General features: G+C 35.9%; 2 long non-coding RNA genes across 3 annotated transcripts; one reads left to right on the top strand and one right to left on the bottom strand.

Annotated features, from left to right (window-relative positions):
- Positions 1-76: 76 nt before the first annotated feature.
- On the bottom strand, positions 77-20,939 carry LOC128026298 (uncharacterized). The gene is made up of 3 exons (XR_008186393.1): positions 20,836-20,939; positions 20,393-20,473; positions 77-445 (listed from the first exon to the last, which is right to left on the bottom strand). It is a non-coding gene; the product is annotated as an uncharacterized LOC128026298 (long non-coding RNA).
- LOC128026295 (uncharacterized) lies at positions 14,119-17,965 on the top strand. 2 transcript variants are annotated; one of them, XR_008186389.1, is made up of 2 exons: positions 14,119-14,334; positions 16,067-17,965. It is a non-coding gene; the product is annotated as an uncharacterized LOC128026295 (long non-coding RNA). The 2 variants fall into 2 exon arrangements; XR_008186390.1 differs by having other exon boundaries at positions 16,032-17,965.
- Positions 20,940-21,948: the final 1,009 nt, after the last annotated feature.

Genomic DNA, 21,948 nt, shown 5'->3' with positions numbered 1-21,948 from the left:
TAAATTGTCAGGCCATGTCAGCATTTCAGTCTGTTATCCTGACTTAAACAAGAGAACATAGAAAATTGCACTTGGAGCTCTCAAGCAATGAGAGAAACGTCTAAACAGAAATCACGCCCAGCAGGAATTTCCAATAATGCTCTCATGCTACAAGTGGAAATAACAACAGAGATTTGGATCATTTTTGCTTGTCACTGTGCTGACAATATTAGCATTAGTTTTTCATGGAGTCAAGTAAGTTACTTTTGAGTAGTGTGATCATCAAATGAATGTTTTGTGTAAATTGATACTTTTAACTGAAGTACAGATCAGATAGATTCTATCCCTTTATTATCTTAGATGGGTTCATCAATAAAATTACCGCTGACAGGCAAGATGAGAAACAGGACTTGTATGAGTTGAACATGGCAGAATATGCAGCATATTAATCCCAGTTGTCTGTGACCTGTTAACACAAAAATTTGCACATTCTTAAGATTAATTATGCATTGCATTATATTATATATAGCCTAAATGCACTGTAAGTCACTTTGGATAAAAGCATCTGCTAAATGCATAAATGTTAATGCAAATGTAAATATATTATAGAGACCTTTATTTTATGTTTGAAAAATATGCGTCATATAGGTAAAACAAGCATGCTTGCAACAGTCTTCATCAAAAGGTATAGTGCTGGTCAGCTTGTAAATGAGCACTCAAGAGCAATCCTTTAAAGTGAAAAGGTTTATTTAGGTAATTGGAGTAATCTCTGAATGTATGCTATGAATCATTTGTTTATACACATTGCAGACATGCTTGGACTTCCAGAATGCTTTCTTCACTTTGCCTTTCCATTCATCTAATTAAAGGACAATCGACAATTGTTCATTTTGATAAAAAATAAAATATCTGAAATTGATCCTAAGAATCACACTTACACTCAACCATTACCATTCAAAAGTTTTGGACTGGCAAAACACACACAAAAAGATATATTATAATTGAAAATTAGGAACAATTTACACACTTTCTGATTGCAGTTTTGAAAAATGAACTAGGACTTGGTTAATCCTGCTTGCAAAACTGTACAGAAAGGGAAGTTAATTCTGAAAAAGGTCAAGCATCATTTGTTTGCAGATGGCATCTGGTATGATAAGTAATTCAAGTGTGACTTAAGTGTCCAAATACCCCCGGGTTTTGTGGGGCCTCTGTACAGAATACATCATAAGAGAAAGATAGAAAAGTATCATTGGTTGCTGTATTCTTGAACATTGTGTAAGCATTTCAAAGGATCAGGTAGTAGGGCTGCTGGATTATAGCAAAAATCCTTGTATATTGTAATTGCGATTATCTAACATGATTATGAATGGGCCACATGACCAAAACTATATATGAGTGATTTATTTAAAGATAGCAATATATATCAATATATACATTCTTAAAATAAGGTTGCTATGACATATACTTTTTTTTTTACATTTTTACAATTATCAAGCACAGCAGAATACTAGGGTAAATCTTAAATCCTCAAAAACTACTGAAAATAATTAAAATGTCAGTAATACAATAAAATCAAAAGAGCAAAGAATAAGTACAATTGAAAAAAATATACAAATTTCCATTTCATATCTGACTGCATGAACAGAAAACCTCCCGAGAAACAGCGCAAGCTCACTTTCGTGTTTTAAAAACATGATTAAATCTAATCGACTTTAATAAATCAAGCACATCTCATTTTGAAAAATAATTATGTTGCATGATTTTTACTGATATGCACATGAAACTGAGATTTTATGGAGGAGCAGAAGCACAGCGCTAGAAAGGGCCTTGGGCGCAATAATAATATTTTCTCAATTACTGTATTTTCATAATCATTGGAGGCTGAAAATCGAAATGGAAACTGGAACTGCACAACTCTTAACTGCAAAACTTTCAAAAAGGTTATGAACAAGAGCTCTATTTAAGGGAGCTCATATTTGTAGAAAGCTATTGGGGATATTTGTAACTCTTACCATTTAAGTTCCCTGTGGTTCAAAAACTGCAGGTTTGTACAGATTAGAGACCCCAGTTCTGCCTGGGGTCTAAAACATAACTTTCTATGGTCATGCCTCTGTCCAGCTTCCACTAGCAAATGTGCAGCACCACAGTGGCCCAGCTGGCACATTACTGCTGTTGGAAAAACACAGTGAATTACCTGGTGCTCATATTACTATTCTCATATTATCCTGCAGTTGTGCGAATGGTTGAATGACCATTCACTTGCCACAGTCTCTAAGACTGAAGAAAAGACAAATAACTTGATTGCCGAAGTCCCAAAAGAACTAGTAAATCAATCAGTGACAAAACCAACAGAACCAACTGAAGTTTACTGACAAATTGCAAGCTAAATTTCTATATATTTTGTAGAAACTGAGGCAGAAAAAAAACATTTCTGACAGTAAGTTTCTTGATTTTATTATTATAATTGTTTTTTTCTTACTTTACCACAAATACTACATGGCCAACAATATGTGGACAAACACTACTCCTGTATGTGCTTCTTAAACATTTAATTACGAGAAAACATGAGCATTAATGGGGATGGATTTCTCTTTGTTATCAAACCTTTTACTCTCACAGAAAAGTTTTCTACAAGGTGTTGGGAAATGGAAGTAGGGATTTGCTCCCATTCAGACACATAAGCATCACTGAGGTCAAACATCAGGTGATGGATTCTGACTCACAGTCATTGTTTCAATTCATCCCAAAGGGGTTCGCTGGGATTTAGGTTCGTTCTTTGTTCAGGCTAGTCGAGCTTTTCTGTGCCATTTTACTTTGACAATCACAAAGCTTTTTCTGGTTCTCTCCATTTTGCTAAAAAGAAAATTGTTTGTCTAAGGTGATGTCTGTGGCTCTAAGCTTGATTGATTTTATGCACTTCCACTTTAGAGCAGCGGAAACAGCCAGAGCTGTTCATTGAAATAGATTTTTGACCATGTATTATACTTTTAGAGGTGGTATTATGGGATGTAAATAGAATGCTGATTGTGTTAGACACATCAGTAGCCTTTTTGGGAGTTATGTACCCACAAGTCTTCTCTGTGTTTAAAAAACAAAACTAAAAAATTTGTTGTTTGGATGGAAACTATTTTGTATAGCACTGTTCAGCTTAACAGAATGTCTTCCTTGTCATGTCCCTGAAGGTCCCATCTCATCCCAATACAGTGATGAAAAGCAATGTGTACAGTAAGAGAAAAAGAGGCTGAGAAGTTCTTAAAAACACCACCAGCAATCTGACTTGGTGCACAATGTAGCAATACACACCCTACCAAAACTATGCTCAGTTATGAACTACACTGCATGAACAAATAAAAAAGCCACAATGTTCATAAATTATAGAACAACACCACTTTTAAAAGAAAAAAACAATAGAATAACTTGGAATTAGCCAAAACTGTAGTATATGAGCTCGCCCCACTCCGGCCAAAGCGGTGAAACAGTGGCCTCTGGTGAAAAACACCCTGAACTGCATCAATGACAGGACCATGGTAAATGCATCTACACAGAGCACAGCAGAAGTTGTTGGCTATATTTAAATATTTTTAAAATTATAACTATACTGCAGTTGTGTAAATACAACAAAAAATTTAGATGAAGATAAGACCGCAGCTTTCCCAGGCCACGTCCTTTCATTCCTTTTAAACACTCCATGCTAGAATATACTTAAAATGATCTAGTATTACTAGGGATCAATTAACAAGAATTGATTTGATTGACTGTATTATGTTTAGCCTGAGTCCTTCAGATACTGTATATCTAATATATTTATCCTTATCCTCTGTTTATTTGTCCTCATTTAAAAATGACTGAATCTACCAACATGACCCCTAAATCCACACAGGAAATATGAAATATGAAAGTATTTTGAGTCTCAAAGGGCTGCATTGAACTGGATCTGTGAATGGAACAGGATAACATCCTTTCAGTCTTCAATAGCTGTCTTCACTTCCTGAATTTTCTGGTCTCAAATTGTACCTTGAATAATAGTAAAAGTTAGATGAGCGGCTGAAGAAGTGCAGGCTAAACAGATTCCATTTCCGTTATCCGTAGCCGCTAATTGCATGAGTCATTGTGGCTGAGACCCTCAAAGCATCCATTCAATTTTCAGAAATGGTCTAACCAAACAAAAAGGACTCATTTATATAAAACCTTCGGCAAAATTAAACATACAGTCGAGTCAGAAATGAACACAACAAATGTCTGACTCTGTTCATTTCAAAGCAGAATGTTTTCTGGCTACCTTTGTGGCAAAAAGCAGTATTTAGCAATCTGCAATGGTGCTGTAAATGATGCCTGAAATGTGAAAGGTAATTTCATTCCTCTCACAAAGCCGAAAGTGCCCCATCCACTCCTATCACATCTTTTTGAAGATGATAGCATACATATATCATGTGAGATATCTATGTGTGTGAGCACAGGATCAAGCATGTATCTTGTTATTTCTATGTTAGATTTGTGAATGGAATACTAATAGTTTCATCACACTATCAAGTGAATGAGGCCAAAATGTGTGTTGATGGGGCTTAATCTGTTCTCTTACACTTAAAGAAAAAAAAAGAGAATAATTCTTGGTGGTTTACAAAATTATAATACATTTTTTAAATATATATTTAATGTATTTTGGGAAAAGAATATTGTCAGTACTGCCATTTATATGATTAAAAAGTAGTTATATTATATTATATTATATTATATTATATTATATTATATTATATTATATTATATTATAGTATATTATATTATATTATATTATATTATATTATATTATATTATATTATATTATATTAGATTAGATTAGATTATATTATATTATATTAGATTGTTTTAATGCTTAACTGAAATAAAAAAAACACTGGATACAATGGAATAATAGTATTCATTTGATTCAAGTGCTTGGTTTAGATGCAGAGACACCAAACTACACTATTCCTATTTGTGACCATTCACTCATTCGCCAATTATTCTCCCTTCAACATTGTCCAGGCAATTTCCCCACTTATAGCTGTTACATGAACAGCTTTTACCCTGGGTCACAATTACCACACAAGCCTTTGGTTCCCAGCCAAAGAGTCATATGTCAAGCCCATTATGGGGCCTGTGATTGAGGTTTTATTTTTTGCATCAAATCCAAAAGTGTGCCTTGGAGAAGTGCTGGCAATTTGAGTTGTAATTGTAGTCAAGATCCGTTTAGTCACCGGAAAACTGCAATTACCCTCGAGATGTGTAAATCTGTCTGCTCTTTCTGGGGCATTCTGTGACCATGGGAGGTTGTGTCTGAGCTGATACACATGCCGTTATCATTTTCGGTTTAGTTGTGAACATACAAATAACCGTAATGACTTCAATATTTTATTGCCAGAAGTCATCAATCATTCTTGTTCTTGTCTGTTTATCCAGCAGGAAAAGCAACTCTTTGTGGTAAATGTGGTTTGCTAAGTGACACTGGAAATGCACATACTACCAGCAAGAGTCAGCTTCTTGATTCAGAAGTGCCTACAAAAAGGAAACTGCAAAAAGAAAGCGTTAAGAAGAGGGATGTGTAAGAATGAATACTCCGTACTCCATACGTCATTTAAGATTTCATCATTTGCTTCACAGAAACATGTACAACCACTAATAGAGATCTGGAAACCTCAGAGAGAGCTGTCAGAAAAAATATACCCCTTCATTACCCTCTTCCAATAATCAGTTCTACCACCTGTTAGGTGCCAGCCATGTACATTAATATTCCTTGTCTCTGTCTTACAGTTTCAGTTACTGGCTGAATTATACACCAGACATCTCATCCAGAATGAAGTCTACCCACTGGTGGTCTGCCATGCTCATGAAATCAGAGTCTGTGCAAAGTAAAAAAAAAAAAAACATGGCACTAGCCTGACCTCAAATGGATATAATCTGTTCCTTCACTCCCTTTGGTATGATCAGTCCAACCAACATCTCTCACTTTCACAGAATGTCTTGAACCTATAAGTACAGTATGCTGCATGTAACCATAGTGAGCACATACCATGTGCTTTGCTGAGCTCAGACCTACCACAGTACAGTGATGACTTAAAGTGCTAACCTCAATGAAAGCTCATGTGTGCTAGAATTATAGCTTTCCGCCAGGTATGCATTTAAAAGTTTGGTGTTGGAAATATTTGTTTCCTTTTATAAAAAATTAAAAATAAAGTTTCTTATGCTCACCAAAGCTGCATTTGACAACAATAAAAATATTTTTTTTTTCCAAGATTCTTTGGTGAATAGAAAATTCTAAAGAACAACATTTATAATGTAATTATTTTATAACATTAATGTACTGTATACTGTCACCCTTGATCAATTTAATATGTCCTTGCTGAATAAAACTCTCAATTTTATTTTTCATTTTTTGAATAACTTTTGTACAGTATGTGGCATTATGGCAACTCAAACTTCAGATGTGCAGTGAAAGGCTGGAATACACGACTAAGATGTTTACAATCAGAACAGATTTAAAAAATCTAGGCATTATACACTTGCTGACTTTGTACACTTGCTTCAAATGGAGAATTAATCAGAAAATCATTCCACAACCAAAGAGCATGAAAAAGCTGATTTTCCATGTTCTAAATTTACCCCAGGCACTTCTAATTTAATCCCAATTGAAGATCTGGTAGAATATTTATTTCTACACAATCATATAAGACTAGAAATATACTTTGGAAGTATACCCTGCAGTGCCTTTACAATAAAAAACAACATATGTGCTTTCCTTTTTTGATAAAGGAGGACCAACCTACACTAACACAAACAATGGTGTTCACATGAGCAAGTATTAGTTATAAAGTGCAACACAGCATGATAAACACTTTTTAGTAAGTATAGTCACCATAATCGAAAATGGGTATAGTCTGAATGATTCGCTTATATCTCCAAAAGAAAAGCTTTTTTTTTTATTTTGCCGGAACAAAAAAAAAAAAATAATAAAATCTTGGTTTAAGTTTGTTTTACCAACCAATCAATATGAACATCAAATGCCAACTTCTCGTCATTTATAAGCATTTATAAGCAGTTATTTTTTCGATGTGTAAGCCATCAATTGTAAGAATAGACGGTACAGTAGTCATAGAACGTCTACATGTAAAAAAAAATATATAAATTCTGACTTCTCAAATAATGCAGACTGGCTCTGATGTTCCTCTGACTTATCCAAAGTCTGTTTTTTAAAAGTCTTGTAGTGTATTTCAGCCTAAAATTGCAATGATTGCAGACACAACGATATTGTTAGAAGAATTATTAGAAATGCAGAGCTTTTACGACAAAATACATGAAACAGAAGAAGAAGATTAAGTTTCATTTATATAACACCTTTCCACAGCTCAAGGTCACAGTATATGAGACATTTACACACCCACATACACAGTACAGACACATAATGACACATATAGCCATATTCTAAAGAAAAAAAAACATATTAAAAATATAGGTTTTTAGCTGAGTCTTGAAGGTAGGAAAAGATTATATATTATGAAGTGTAAGGGGTAGTGAATTCCATAATTTAGGAGCATTAACACTAAATGACCACCTACAGTGAACAGCTGAAAATGAGAAATAGGCAAAAGACCTAGCTCAGATGATCTGATGGACCAGGCAGGAGAAAAGGAGTACAGTAGGACAGAGAGATATGGAGGTGCAAGACCATGCCTTAAATGTTAGAAGCAGTATATTAAAGTGAATACTTGATGCCACAGGCAGCCAGTGAAGATCATGCAGTACAGGAGTAATGTGAACAGAATGCCTGGTTTCACAGGTGTGTGTGTGTGTGTGTGTGTGTGTGTGTGTGTTATTTTAGATCCAACATAAAATACCTCAAGAAGAAGATAAGAAATCTACATTACACAATTTATGTCTTTAAAGCATCCTCTGCTCTTCTTTTGTTTATTGCAAAACTGCAGCTATGTGAGCACTGATCAGTGACAAAGTTAAAATGCACATTCAGGTATGATCCACTATAAATGAGCACCATTATGAGCAGATTATTTAGGTGCCTGTTGCAATCAGGGTGAATAAGGTTTAGCAGTGAGTGCATTTGAAAGGACAGTGGCCCTGGGGGTGACCCTGATAAAATGGCAATTATGCAGACCTGTCCTCAGTTCCCTCTGTTGGCTTCTCCTCTCAGAACATAACACTTCTAGTTCATATCAGTCAAAGCATCAAATTAAATAATTATTCGTTAATAAGAATCACTGTTACATAATAGCTTTTTAAAAGGAGGAAGAAGGCCTCTCCTAGTTTAAAATGGGAATTAGGGTCACCATTCTGTCATTCTGTAGTGCCACTTCATTTTATTTTATTTATTTGTTAATGGTCCGGAAGCTCCCTGAGAAACTCAATTTCCTGTCAGACGAAATAATGCAGAAAATTTCTTAAAATGAAATTAAATAGGTTAATTTTATATTGGTTTTATAATTTTATATTATCCACTCTTGGATAAGGCAGAAACCATTTTCAGCATTTTGTTTGTTGATGAAAAATGTTCTATATCTTTTTCATCCTTCTGCAACTCCAGTTTGGGATTAAACTCAGGTTGATGTAAGAGAATCCTCTCACAGCCTAGATCACAGATTACCTTACTGACAGGTGTCAGTTCATGATTCTCCTTGTGTGCTTGAAATGATGTGGTGAATAACACTGGAGTACCACAGGGTTTGGTCCTGGCCCCTCTTCTATTGACTCACTCACTACACATTAATTCACTTTCCATTTATTCACATCAACTCCTGGCATCTTTAGTGGACTTTAATCAAACTTTAATCATTACTTTTAGAATACAATCACATACCAATACATAATACATTCATACCAAAAATGTCCAATTTGGGTCTTTTAGTACGCATGTGTACCGAACAAATACAGTTATTTTAACAACTGCATGAGCGTAACTTCACTGGAAACTTCCAGTTTTATATATTGTTACTTCTGATAAGGAACAAAGTCTCATCTTTCAAATGATGTCCTTTTTTTCAGGAAATTCAAACAATAAAATCAGTTTTGCTGCTCTTTGATATGTCACTACAGATCGCCCATAAACACCTCAGTTCAAGCGGCAGGGTGATTATCCCTTCCTCTTTACTACTTTACTTAATGTGAAATAAACATGAATGAACATCTCATGCCTCATGTAATCTTTCAATCAGTGTTTTAACTGCAGAAAGACATCAGTAAAACAGCTTGTAAAGAAAATGTCACAAAGCATTTCATTTACATCAGTCAAGTCATCAGTGTCCACAGCTCGTAAATTAAGTCTAGACAAGAGCATTTCACAAAATATAAGACTATATACTCTTTTAATTTTACTTGCCTGTCAGTGATTTAATCAATAACAAGTAGAAATATATTTTAGAAGTTAATTTAAAAACTTCATTATGCATCTACTTTACATGTTTGCATTTTTTTAAGTGTTGATTATTATATAGAAAATAAATAGTAATTAAATTTAAGATGGGATCTGTTGTTAATTGTACACTAATTGTAAACTATAGGGCTCTCTATAGTTTAGTGTAGAATCCAAGGTATATTTTGTGCCCCTAATAAAATTTTAATAGTAATTAAATGTATTAAAAGAACGAGCCATTTGTTCAGTAAACCACTGTTTAATATTTTAAAAAGCAATTTTATGTTTAGTTTTTCCCCCTGCTGTACCGAAATCATACCAAAATGTGACGCCAAAACCTAGGTACGTACCGAACAGTCATTTTTGTGCACCATGACCATAACACCCCTAGTAGCTCAAGGAGGGTTCAACGTTTTATCAGCGACATGAAAGTCTACAAATTATTTTTTTTTTTTTTTGAAAGTCTACTTTTAATATTTTTACATTTGACAGGTGTTTTATGCACAGTAACTTACAGTAGATACGTTATAATCAATATGTGTTCTCTGGTAATCAAATCCATGATCTTAGCTTCGTTAGCACTATGATGCTAAACACTGAGTACTGACCCAGAGCATTCAATTGCTTAGAAACAGTCAAGACCTTCCAAATAATCAAAAAAAAAAAAAAAAAAAAAAAAAGATTTTCTGCCTTAAATGCTGTTGTGTAACATTAGCATTTGGTTTAATAATTTAAATATGTCTATTTCACACTTTGGCTGAGCATAGTCTTCTTTATTAGGGACAGATATTTGTATTTAGCTGACTATTGATGGTCAAGATAAAGCTGTCGGGCAGAGCATCCTTCAGCCTAATTATTCCCCTGCATACTGGGGCTGTGATAACCATACTTGCTACATTTAACATACTATATCTGTGCCCCAGATGCATAATAATAACAGCTCCATAATGTTGCCTTTGAAACAGAGAGGATGGAGAGTGAACTGTGCAAAGTTGCAGTCTTGGTCCACTTCCTAGTGTCTATTTTATTCATTGAGCCAAATGACAAGAAAGAATACAAGGCTTTGCCAATGACATGCCACCTCAAGGTTCAGAGAAGCCAGTATTATGGCATCCAGAGCATTTTATGTTGTGGTTCCATTAGGGGAGGGGGCGGGATGAGTTGCTCTGGTGAGACTTCAAATAACAAAGTTGAACACACCATTATGAAAGCATGTCAAATCTCTGAAGCATATTGAATTTGAAGAGGGATGAAGAGGGAATGTCAGGCATATAGCAATACACTAAAGCAAATAACTGTTGTCAGAGAAATAATGAGAGCATGTTTATATCATAAGCTATAGGTTTTTAAGCCCTTATCTTCATCATCTATTAAATTCAGACTTTCACACATTTATTTTGCTATGGATCAGTTTTTCTTCATTCTTTCTCAAAAACACTAAAACTGACCCTCTGGCATGAAATATTAAAAATCATGCTATAGAACACAACTGTGACATATAAATGTGACATAAAGATGTATCCATTTTAGAGAATATCATGCAGGATTAAAAACCATGTATTTTTACCAGATATTCTAGGCTCCATTTTTTATAAAGTCTGCGTGCCACATGTAAACACCCACTAAAACGAAAAAAAAAAACAGAGGAAAATGTTCACCTCTGCACATCTCACTTTATTTCTCAGAGCAACTTATAAAGTTGATTGATCTTTATGTGTAGAAAAGTACTGATTTGATAAAACACAATATCAAAGACACAGATTGCCATGATTGAGGAGAAGCATTCTCCAGTAATGTGGCTTCTTGGACCACACAAACAGCAGGAGGAGGATTTTTTGGTGAAGGGGAATTTATTTTGACTCAATTACAGGCACCCCTGCTGTTTGGCTTGATCATCTGAGGGTATATTTATGAACATAAATGCTTGTATACACACAAACCCATCACAAATGCATATCATGTATGTGCATATGGCGACGTCTGCTTAGAAAGTTGTTTCTGTACTTCTCCATCCAAGGCACTGCATCTCTCTGACTCTCACACAAATCTTGATGTCAATCCACATGTCTCCACACGTCCACTTAAGCTTCTATAATAGAGCTATAATGCAGCATATAAAAACAGTGAGGAGGCGAGAAAGAGTTCACACAACAGGAACACCTGTCATAACCCCAGCAAATCTATCTGGACCAGTAAAGAGCAACTCAAACAGCCAGACTGATTGCTGTCTTCCTCTCTCGCTGCGTGTTTGATCAAGTCCTTTCATTTCTTCTACTTGTTGTGTCTGATCAATACAGCCTTCATCTCTCTGTCCAGTGTGCAACAGATGCGATCACTGAAGACTCTCAGGTGGGCTGTGCATATATCTAAACATGGAAGAGATATTGTCCATGAAACTGTCTAAGGGAGGATGTATTTTTGTCGCAGTTCACCATTAAGCTTTCCCGCTCATCTCTAATTCCTTAATTACAAAAGCTCAGGGATTTTATTATCATCGGTTACATAAATTAGCAATAGAAAGGAATAAGAATAGAAACTAAAGGAGGAAAAGAGAGATGGGTGGAAATGTGTGGAGAAGGGTTACAAGTCACTGGAAGGAAAAAAGCAACATAAAAGAGAAAGAACAGAGCCAGGGGACAGAGTGAGCAAGAGAGAGCGTGAATACGAGACTGGCAGACACCATTAGTCAAAGCCTGACAGCAGACTGTGACCGAAACGTAGACCATTGCCAAACAGGCTGTGGCAGCCTTGGCTCTGACTGGTCCTTCCCTCTTGGAAGCCTTGTTCTTGATTAGTGTTGTTTTGAAATACCAAGTAATCTCTAATGGCTTGCTTAACTTTAGCTCAACACTGCCCCCTGTCTGTTATTATCATATAACTATAGTGCGTGCAGGCACTGTATGCATTTATCAAAAGCATAAAAATAGAGCTAAGGTCCAAGGGGAATAGAGAGCTACAGGAATGATGTATTTTAGTAGGCCAAAACCTGGGAACAAGTTAGCATTTTAGCACTTCCGTTTCCATCGTCCTGACGTCAATGGGTTTTTCGAATAGGCTTTTGGTTAAAAGCTTGAAATAAGGTCTGTGGTTAACACAAGCTCAAGATATTTCACATTTTACCTCTTTGGGATTTTTTTAAAAGCTTTTTCTTGTCTTGTCAGTTGCTGACAAGTGGTACTGCGATGATTATCGGTGACATTAATATCATCACACCAAACAAGTGAACTAACTAGTCTGCATTTGCAGCCTCATTGTGTTTTAATTGAGCTCTTGCAAACTATTATATTTTTAAGGGAATTTTTTATTTTTTATTTTAATAGAGACTGCAGTTGTTGGAAGTTTAATGGTGGTGACATCAAAGTTTGTTTATAGCCTTGCATAGAATTTTTTACTTGTATTTAAAATGACATGCTGACTTTTCCAAATGATATTCTTATCAGTTCAGACAAGCTAATAATGGGAATTTCATGAAACCCCTGAAGGAGAAACAAGAGGGTTTAGATATAAATCCCAAAGTACAGGGGGTCTTACTTGTACTGAGAACTTCTGGTGCCAATGAACCACGTCTATAGCATTTGATCGATTTTGGCCACTCACTTCTGGTGATGCATACACATACACATAAAACCTACAGACGGTGTAACACACTCACCCACACATTCAGTTCTGCGAGTCCATATCTCATGTGTCATTGCAGCTGAGAAAGGACCTAAAACAATCTGTCTTGATGCCTGGGGCTTAAGCTTGCTGGGAGATAAATTGACTTTTTAAGAAGTATTGGAGAGGAAAGCGCTAGTGTGAGGGTCCAAACTTTTAGTTTTGCCTGTCAGGAAGTATTGGTATTCGTTTGAAGTTGTCTGCATTTATAACATTCATAAAGATGGAAAATGAAAAAGTAGACAAGTAGAAATTTCACAGTATATGAATCAACGTGTAAAGACATTTATTTAAAGTTTCATGACAAACAAATCAGTAATATGCCTATAATGTTTTATAAGTACAATTAAAATAGATTATTAGTAAATATATATATATATATATATATATATATATATATATATATATATATATATATATCAGAGCTAAATACTTACATGAACATGCACTACAACTTAACATTCATCAAGGCTGTACGGGGAAAAAAAATCAAGGATCTTTTGAAAAGGAAATATAATCTTGACACAGAAGGATACAGGACAGAAAGAGAGAGAGAGAGAGAGAGAGAGAATTATGCACCATGTGGCTGTTTGTGGTGCCCAGCAAAGAACATTAAAACACTAAGATACTATTCACATACACCAACACACCTTCAGTCTTTTTCCCAGATGTACGGATAGAAGCTCAAAGTCACAAGGCTTTGCTTTTTTACTCTGTGTTTAAGGTGATAGTTTACATAGATAGAAATAAATGTAAGGAATGAACGTACAGATACAAATTAATAATTCATGCCAAAGACGTAATCTCAGCATAGTTAGCAGAATTAAATGAGCTTAAATAGCTTAAAGAATAATTCAGAGTCTCTCTTGCAAAGGCATTAGCCGTGTACCACAGGAAGACAGACTTAATGAAGAGAGCAATGGCCCAGATGAACCCTAGATAGAACAACAGAGGTTCTAATTACATTAGCAGTATCTCTCTCTCTCTCTCTCTCTCTCTCTCTCTCTCTCTCTCTCTCTCTCTCTCTCGGTGCATGTCTATATTTGTGTGCCATGGTGAGATACCAAAAGTAAGCGAGCGAAAGAGAACCAGTTGCATTATAGTTTAACAACCGCACTTGTTTATTCACACTTCTGAACTTCAGTGCACACCAGAGGCCCATCACAACATAGATATAATCACACAGACACTATACTGCACCGCTGCATTCACAGGCAATCACCTGACTGTGCTCGACCCTTACATGACACAGCGAGAAGCTCCATGCTGGCAGGACACAGAAGGATCTGAAGGAACCAGAGCAGGTCAGTAAGATGAATAATGCAGAAAAAGAGTGACCTAGGAAAACAGACAACCGACTGCTTACCAATGCTAGCTATTGATTTTCTGTGTAGATAACAAGTGTTAAGATGTCACAAGACTGTTGGTTTTTTTTTTTTTTTTTTGACTAGGATGATGAGAAAATATGAGACGCTTGACCACAAAACCAGTCTTAAGTGACTTTTTTTTTTTTTATTGAGCTTTTTGCATCATCTGAATAAATAAACTTGATGAATGGTTTATTAGAATAGGATAATATTTTGCCAAGATACAACTATTTGAAAATCTAGAATCTGAGAGTGCAAAAATTGGAAAAATTGGTTTAATTTATCCAATTAAGTTCTTAGCAAAGCAAATTACTAATAAAAAAATTAAGTTTGATATACAGTACAGACCAAAAGTTTGGACACACCTTCTCATTCAAAGAGTTTTCTTTATTTTCATGACTATGAAAATTGTAGAGTCACACTGAAGGCATCAAGGGCTATTTGACCAAGAGGAGAGTGATGGGGTGCTGCGCCAGATGACCTGGCCTCCACAGTCACCGGACCTGAACCCAATCCAGATGGTTTAGGGGTGAGCTGGACCGCAGACTGAAGGCAAAAGGGCCAACAAGTGCAAAGCATCTCTCGGTGAACTCCTTCAAGACTGTTGACTTTGGACACACCTTCTCATTCAAAGAGTTTTCTTTATTTTCATGTCTATGAAATTTGTAGATTCACACTGAAGGCATCAAAACTATGAATTAACACATGTGGAATTATATACATAACAAAAAAGTGTGAAACAACTGAAAATATGTCATATTCTAGGTTCTTCAAAGTAGCTACCTTTTGCTTTGATTACTGCTTTGCTCACTCTTGGCATTCTCTTGATGAGCTTCAAGAGGTAGTCACCTGAAATGGTCTTCCAACAGTCTTGAAGGAATTCCCTAAGAGATGCTTAGCACTTGTTGGCCCTTTTGCCTTCTGTCTGCGGTCCAGCTCACCCCAAACCATCTCGATTGGGTTTAGGTCCGGTCCCTAGTTAAGAAACAGAGCCCTCACTGAATAGTACTCACCAAAGACCAGCTTCATCTTTTTTATGGAAGACAAGATTTTGGCCTTTTCATGAAAATACAACATCGGATACTGGCAAATTAAAAAGAAAAGGGTAGAATGAGCAAAAGAACATAAAAACTGAATGGTAATTGAATAGAAACAAAAATGGTGTGGATGGGCGAGCTGTTCCAGAAACTGTTTGAAGTTTATTATGAGCCCATTACAAACAACTTGAGTTCTACACAAGGTTTGAATGAAACCTCAGTATAGTTTTTTTTTTATAAATATAATGTTAAATATAGAAATAGTCATCATTAACATAATAAATGTTTTGGATTCAATGTAATTTGGATCAATTTAGGGCATCATTGATCAACAAAGTATCAATTTATTGAAATTTATAATGATTCCAAACTTTTCAACGGTATATTTGTGACTGCAAAAAGTTTTGCCACAACTACTTAAGATATCTTCCTAAAACCAACACATATTTGTCAATATAAATAAAGTAAGAACTGTGTTACTGTCTCAGGGCATTTGCTGTTGAAGACTCATATGACTTACAGGTGTAAAGCATTGCAGGCTGTTCCAGGCAAGCATGCTCTAATGGTAGTTAACTTTTCACCTTTTTTGACTCAAAGAATTCTGCTCCAAATTTATCTGCCATTTCTCCCAGCGTGCTCCTGGAGAGGAGATTCTGGCAGTCCAGGATGATGCAACAGATCTTGAGAGACATGTTTGTAGATCCAGAGCTTCTGGCTGAACTAAATAAGGAGCAGAGGCCGTTTCTTTTCTACAAAATATGTCAGGAGCAGGTGCTACATTAGACGGAGTGTGAGAGCCAAGAGGAAGGCTGGAAAAGACCCCTGAATAACAAAAGAAAGGGTGAGTCTGGCAAGTCTATCTTTCCTAGGTCTTCATGTAATCAGATTAAGTCTTCCTTTTCTGGGTCCAAGCTCTCTAGGCCAAATTTTGGCTTCCGGATTGACCCACGCTGGTAAACATATTTTCGGTAACAACGATGGCTGACCAGAAAGTGGGGACCAGCAACGTAAGTGTTCAACATAAGAAATAAATTCATACAGGGTTGGAACAAGGGTTAGTAAATGATGACAGAATAGTAATTCTGGGTGAACTATCCTTTTAGCAAGTTTTGTCTTGCATTTATCACTTATTTGTTTTGGCTTTTCATCAGAGAAGGCAGTCCCAGCATGCATTGTGACAAGCTCATTAACAAACTATATCCAAAATGGTGGACACTTTGATAGAAAATATAGAAATATATTCTTTCCATAATATTTGTCTCTGCAATGAATTCCTTATTTATATGTTGTAAAGGATTTCAACATGAAAGAGTTTCATGATGTTTAGGATGGTCACTTTCTAGGTAATATACAGCTCAAAATTGCTGTTTAAATACTAATTCATCCAAAAATAAAAAATCCTCTTGTTAATTCCTCACCCTCATGTTGTTTAAAACCCCATAAGACTTTCATTCATCTTCGGAACTCAAATGAATATATTTGTAATATAACTTGTCTTTTAAAAATCATATTTCCAATGTTACAAAAACAGCATTCTTCCATCTTAGAAACATTGCCAAGCTACGAAACATGTTATCTGTTTCTGATGCAGAAAAGCTAGTTCCTGCATTCATGACCTCTAGACTGGACTATTGTAATGCACTTCTAGGTGGTTGTCCTGCATCTTCAATAAACAAGCTACAGGTAGTCCAAAATGCAGCAGCTAGAGTCCTTTCAAGGTCAAAAAAATCATGATCATATTACCCCAATTTTACAGTCTCTGCACTGGCTACCTATTAAGTTCCGTATCAGTTACAAATTATCATTACTTACCTATAAGGCCCTAAATGGTTTAGCTCCTGCGTAGCTAACTAGCCTTCTACCACGCTACAATCCATCATGCTCCCTAAGGTCACAAAACGTTGGACTTTTGGCTTTTTCACATTTGGCTCCCAAACTCTGGAATAGGCTTCATGATAATGTTCGGGGGTCAGACACACTCTCTCTGTTTAAATCTAGATTAAAAATGGATCTCTTTTGCAAAGCATTCAAATAATGTATCTTTAATTGTGAGTGTAGTTGCATCTGATCAAATGCGCATTCTTATTCTTTAGCTTGGGTTAAACTAATTAATATTACTTTGTTGGATCAGCAGCTATGCTAATGATGTCTGTATTTGTTTCTATGTTTTGCCACGGGATATACACAAGCTCCAGTCTGGATCCAGAACACCTGAGAAGAGATGATGCTGACCCTCAGAGGACCCCAGATGATGCTAACCTTGAATCAACAAATAGAACTAACAAATATTGCTACAAGTGTGACTGCATCATATAATAATTATTAATTATTAATAATATTAATAATGTTCATTGTCTGGCTGACTACGTCTTGTATAAATTTTTCTAAAAATCCTGTCATATGTGCAAAAACTGACAGTCACCACTTATAAGCTACTACTAAATATTGTAGAAACATAATTTTCTGTAAAGTTACTTTGTAAAGATTTGTATTTAAAAAGCGCCAAACAAATAAACTTGAATTGAATTGAATGATGACAGGTTAAATTTTTTGGGTGAAATATCCCTTTAAAAATATAAACTGGTTTTTATATATAATCTTTGCCTTTATCACTCTCTCCAGAATAAAGAAAGAGTGTTCAGTGGTTGCAGGGTAGAGATGGTGAGGTGTGGGTCTGGGTGATGGGGGACATCCCTGGAGACAGGACATACAAGATTATATTCAAAGAGCTGATGGAGGAGAGAACCAGGCGGCAGGATCAGCTAGAAGCCCAAGAGCTGTGTAGTGTCATGCTTCAGGGTGCCACGTACAAGTATAAGATTTATTTTGTTAATATAGAAAAATCGTGTCCATAATTTTTCCAAATATGCCTGAAAACATCATAGGAAAAAATGAAAGGAAAATGCACTGACGTGAAAATAGGTTGTTTTAAGCATTTTCAAATCCTAGTTCATTAAAAGATTTCCCCCCTTATTTTTTGGCATTTTCCAAGGTGGAAGAAAGAAGAAGAAATAAAGCAAAAGTTCAGAGATCCCATCACGAAGGAAAAAGCAAGCTTAGTTGCAGGTAAATGAAAGGAAGAAGCTGAGGACAGGATCGCAACCAAACAAGAGGAGGAATGTATACAGGAGAAACTAAAGGTGATTGATCAAAAATCACATCAAGCCCTCTAAAGGACTAACTTAGCCGTGGGAGTCACAAAACAATTCAAATGATCAGTTACTTGTACGAGACCTGCAGTGATGTCCACCTTTAGGGCCTAACATTCGTTCCAAACTCTGTAAATTATTTGGCTAAGTGTGTGGAACGGCAGCAGTATGAGGAGGTGGGCCCTCTGTACTTCTGTTCTCTCGACCTCCCTTTTAAAGACAGGGAACATTGAGGAGAACAACCAGGCAATCAATACTCAATCTGAAACCAACAGGAGGGCAACATTCTGCAGCAACAACAAAAACTCGGCTGAGTGCTTTTTGAGTTCTCCAAAACAGTCTATGTACTTTTGTTTTGTCATGTTAGTCTTAGTTGCTTGGAGGCTAAATGAAACAGGAAATGTATTATACAGAGCCGGAGCGGCTTTTGGTTGATGATGTGAAAAGCAGAAGTCATGTTAAAGTGTAAAAGGGTCAATGATAAATAAGAGCACACAGGAAAGTAAATATGGGTATTCTTATTATAATTTTTTTTCATGAATTGCTTTAAAACACATTAAAAAGCTCTTGAAAAAATGTACTTGTGTATGTTAGTTTCATGACGACATCTTACAAACTGAACTAAGTTGCCTTGTCGTAATAAAGGTTAAATTCCCTAGGGAATGGGTTCTCTTTATAACATAACTTGACTTCATTACATTAAAAAGTATTCAAACATTAATATGCATTGAGGTCATTTATGCCTCCCAAAAAATATCAAACGTTATTTTGAAAAAAAAAAATATGCCATTGCATATGTGAATTTGTATTTTAATTAATTTTTTTAAATGATGTCATTGACCCAAAATCTAGATGCATGGTACTTTCGCAAGTCAAAAACATGTCAGCGTTTTAAGAATAAGAATTAGTTTGGCTGTAGGACAGTGAGGGCAGAAGCCAATTTATCTTAAAGAGTAGATAAGATCCTAAAGGCATATCCAATGCTGCGAGATTGGTTATTAAGAAGCTGCGCTGATGGCAATATCTTTTCAAAGAGGAAGAAAAAAAAACTGCAAAACGTAGGAGTCGGGACAGACAAGGGTGGCGGCATAACCGTTTTTCAATATTCACTGCAGTTTCCCAAAAAGGCCTTGATGGTTAGCCATGATTTGTGGCATGGTAATAAGACCTTCTAAAGAAACTTGTCAAATACTAAAGAGCTCATTTATCACAGCCCACATATCATCCTTCTTACTGGAAAGTGCTGAGTCATTAAACTGTAAAGTGTTTCTCTCACAATACTCTTTAAGAAATCTTTAAAAAGACTGCCGAGGCACAAATTAAGGAGAAGAGTACAAAGAAAATGGTGGGATCTCTCAAAAGTTGAGTCTTAGTTAGATGTGCTTCAGTTATATGAGGAGACACTTCAATATAGAGCAACTATGTCAGCAAACTCAAAGGAAAAAAATGCTACTTTTCCGTAGCTACTGTCATGACCTCAACTGCACTCATCTTTTTGGACTCTACTGGTCTAGACAATGACTCTCTGTTTTCAGATAATGCCTCATTGGTAATTAGGCTTATACCAATAATTACACGGCAGTATCTCAAACAATCATGCTGCCACATGTTAGTGTCCTAGAGGATTAATTATTCAACCAAATGATTTCCATTTCAACACAGCGAATGAGCAACTGGTGCTAATTCATTAGTGCTGAAAGAGTTAGAACACCATACTGAGGCTAAGTAAGGACTGAGGTGCATATGATTTGTCAACACCCTCTCTCTCTCTTTCTGTCACAAACAAAAAACTAAATGTGTTACACTCACACAGAGGAAGAGGAGAGGCAGAGGGAAGAAGAGGAGCTCCGACGTGCAGAGGAAAAAAGAGCGAAGGAGCTATATATGTCCCTTGAACAAGAACAAAAAGAAAGTGAACAATGTGACAGAGTGGGAGGAACAATGGGAGTGAAGATTTTATTTCATCATATACATTTTGATCTTTTTCTGTTTGATTATCTATGTGTCTTAACATTTACAAAAGCAGCCTGTAAATTAAATCATTATATATAATTTATAATAAAATGTATCAAATATATACTTGGTAACCTGATAAATACCAGTCACCATGTTTAGAAAGAGAAAGAGAGAGCGATAGTTATAACTAGTCAGTGTTCTACCTGGTATACAACTGTATAGCAACTAGTTTATTGCAACAAAGACAAACTAGCTTATAGTAAGAAACCAGCTACAATGTTCCCAAACACACTTACCAATTATATAAGCTTGTAAAAAAGCACTTTTCTTTCCCATTAGCGCTGCATGTGTGCGAACACCATTCCCAGTTCCAGGGAGATGCGTATTCTTTGGTTCACTGAAGAGCAGAAACCAAAACAAGCGGGATATGAACGGAATGGCAATGCTATCGCGCCATGGTTTCTTAATGACCTCTCAGGTGTCTCCTGTTATCTGATACGATACATTAAAATCCATGATCACCTGTTAAATTGTGTGCAACTTGAATAGCTTGCCAATGTCAACATTAACTGCAGAATGTGGCTGATGAGTGCTTTCCCACAAGAAAGTTGAAAACATGAACCCAGACATTTGTGCCCCATGTGCCCAGCTCTGCCCTTTTACCCTCTTGTACACACTGACACTCAGATCCACAAGGAGAGATAAATGAAGTGTGGAATATGCAGCCCTTGTTCTGAAACCAGAAACTAGCCGAACAACAGATGGAGAGCAGTGGTGTGTGTCTGCATCTACTTGTACACGGACAGACATTAGAGAGAAATTGAAGGGGAGTGCTCAATAATTCATAGGCTTTGCTAGGCTAATTACTGGCGTGAGTCCTGCAGCTTTGTCATGTTAGAATGGGTAACAGTGTGTGACTCCTGCTTAAATGACAAGAGAGCAGATTAATAGGCTTGTGAGTGTCGGAAATTCCAACGGAATGTGGGCCACACATCAGTCTGTGTGCCTCTGAAGAGATACGTCTAGATAAGAGGACAGACGCACGCTCATTCATACTCTTACTGACACACATACACAAGCTACGGTGTAGATTTACACCAACACTGCTGCTAGGGATACATGGAAAAAAAATACTGGAACACATTCTTTCTGTAATTTTTATAATCTTTTTTTTTTTTGTGCTTCAAAGACATCACTTATTTTGATGTGCTAATGTCAAACTACTACTGGTAAGCATGTAAAGTACTTGATTAGAGCTGTAGTGTTATTCAGTATTACATTTAAAGTAAATATATTTGAAACACTAAATTACAACTTCGTCATTACAAATGTGTAAACACCAATATATTTAAGCACACATAAACATTTCAATTTAAAAAAAAGTGTTTTTTTTTATAAATGTCAGTACA

Source organism: Carassius gibelio, chromosome A13 (genome assembly GCF_023724105.1).
Source record: "Carassius gibelio isolate Cgi1373 ecotype wild population from Czech Republic chromosome A13, carGib1.2-hapl.c, whole genome shotgun sequence".
In the NCBI taxonomy this organism is placed as follows: Eukaryota; Metazoa; Chordata; class Actinopteri; order Cypriniformes; family Cyprinidae; genus Carassius; species Carassius gibelio.
The sequence above is the reverse complement of the archived record's forward strand: the minus strand, read 5'-3'. Positions and strand labels throughout refer to the sequence as shown.